This window comes from Frankliniella occidentalis, unplaced genomic scaffold, assembly GCF_000697945.3.
Source record: "Frankliniella occidentalis isolate FOCC.00 unplaced genomic scaffold, Focc_3.1 Scaffold81, whole genome shotgun sequence".
NCBI classification, from domain to species: domain Eukaryota; kingdom Metazoa; phylum Arthropoda; class Insecta; order Thysanoptera; family Thripidae; genus Frankliniella; species Frankliniella occidentalis.
Window position 1 is genome coordinate 321,124 of NW_026267211.1, and position 2,190 is coordinate 323,313.

A 2,190-nucleotide genomic window follows, 5' to 3' on the forward strand; every position below is an offset into this window, starting at 1 on the left:
CGCGGGTCGGGAGGTGCAGCGTGTCCCGGTAGGTCAAGGGTCAGAGAAGTTGATTGCGATGCGCCGTGGAGGTAGGCAACCCATTCGCCCCGCAAGCACTCCGAACAGCCTCGCCGTGGCTCCTCTCCGTCTCTCTATCTTTATCTCTCTCTCTCGTCTCCCGGTCTTAACTCGATTTCCAATTTGTCGGACCAGACGGGGAAGCCAGCGGCCGGCCAAAACTCCATCAGCATCAGCTCGGCGGCGGGCCAGTGCCCCCCCCCCCCCCTCACGCCCGCCTCCTCACTCGGCGCGTATTACTTTCGGCTTGGAATAATACCGCCTGGAAGCAGCCACCCCCTCCCGTCCTGGAGCCATCATCACTGGAGAAACAATGGGGCGTCCCTGCGCCGCTGTGCGCCGCCGCGAGAGAGGAATTCGTAAATTAGTTCATCAACGCTACAAACTGATAAAGTGGCTCGTACGCCACTACACACTTTGTTGTGTCGTCGCACTGTGCTGTCTTGAAAATGGTGTAAAATTTTAAGGTCGCCGCGCCAGCTTAGTGAAAAACCGCCACAAATATTTCAAAAAAAGGGACGCAGAAAAACATTTCTCTTTTCCCCGTAGTTTGGCGGAACGACTCCCACCTTTGGTATAAACGACAGCCCAAACCAGCCAAACAGCATCATCCGGCATTTGTTAACCCATCCATTACCGAGCAGACGGGGAGAGCTTTGGTATTCCTTTTGGGGGATGGGGGCGGGGCGAGCAGCCCTACGACACGCCGCCAAGTCACGTGCGTGCCCCCGCGCTCACGCCACGCTCCGCCCCGCCCCGCCCCGCCACGCCACGCCACGCCACGCCACGCCACGCCACGCCACGCCCGCGCAAATGGATTTCCGATGTACATCAGGGTATCAAGTGGAAGTGGATAGGTGAAGGGCCAGAGATATGAGGTGGGGAGGACAGGGGAGAGGCAGCGAAAGGGGGGTGGTGGTAGGGTGAGGAGGCTGCGAAGGGTTGAAGGAATACTGTGGGAGGGGCAGGCGGAGAGGAAGCGCGAGAGAACGAGTGAGCGAGAGAGAGAGACACACGGAGGAAGGAGACCGGCCGTAGGAATGGAGGGGGATGAGTATATCGCCTGCATTATGAAGCAGCTATTCTAGGCTCGCGGAGCTCTACAAGCGGCCTGCAGTTAAATATTCACTGTGTACCGCACATGGGACTGCATCACCGCCACGGCACACAACCCCGCACACAACCACAGCCAGGGCAAGTTAGGGGCAGTGTGCGCTACTAAAATGATCCGGTACGTGATGACATCAGACAATTTGAGCTAGTTATACTTTCAAGAATAAAAGCAACGGATTGACTTGGGGTGATTTTACTAGACTTTCCAATGTAAAATTTAAACTAGTACATTTGTATTAGGTGAACCTAGAGGTATGTAAATCGATGGGCTATTTCACCGAGGTCAACCCTAACCCCTCTGCTTCTTGTTCAGATCTTCAAGAGCTTTAGCTTTAATAATTGCTCTACTGATAGTCACAAAGAACTCAAAGTTTATGTTTCTGTATCCTTAGAAGTGCCACGTGCCAATTTGACTAAAGGAAACAGTAATATACTAACCTCAAAACACCATTCGATGAAAGCAGTGGTTGACGGACTCGCAGCTCAGTCCCGCGGATAGCGACTCGGCAACACTACGGTTGAAATGTGTCCACTGCGCGTGCCACATCGCAGACGGATGGCGCCGTTCACCGTTATTAAAATGCGCACACACTTCAAACGTCCCACTGGTCCACGTGCGCGCCATACTGTGTGCCTAGCGGACTTGTTTGTTTACGAACTCCACGTTATTCGCAGTACGGGCGGACTAGGGACACTGAGCTGCCTGGAACCCAAACAACGAACCCGAGGACGGCCGGGGCCGCACTGATTGAGCGAGACTGGATGGATGGTGTATTTCAGAAAACGGTGGAACAAGAAGAGCGGGTAGAACATAAACGTTTCCGGTTGGTCGAGAAATTCCCGCCTCTACGTCACACCAGTAGAGGGGGTAGAGGCTCGACCAACCAGGAATATTTATGTTCTACCCGCTCTTCTGCCTCAGCCGACCGACATACACTATTTTGTCAGCTCAGGTGGTTCTGGCCAGCAGACGAGCTTGGATCGGGGAGCCCGCCGCGTTGTGTAGCTCTGCCTCGG

General features: G+C 54.6%; 1 protein-coding gene across 1 annotated transcript in view; it reads right to left on the reverse strand.

Annotated features, from left to right (window-relative positions):
* The window catches only part of LOC113202675 (uncharacterized), a 158,637-nt gene extending 156,839 nt beyond the window's left edge, over window positions 1-1,798 (reverse strand). The window contains exon 1 of the mRNA XM_052269047.1: window positions 1,612-1,798. The gene's annotated coding sequence lies outside the window, so the exon portion shown is untranslated. The remainder of the gene's footprint in view (window positions 1-1,611) is intronic.
* Between the last annotated feature and the right edge of the window lie 392 nt (window positions 1,799-2,190).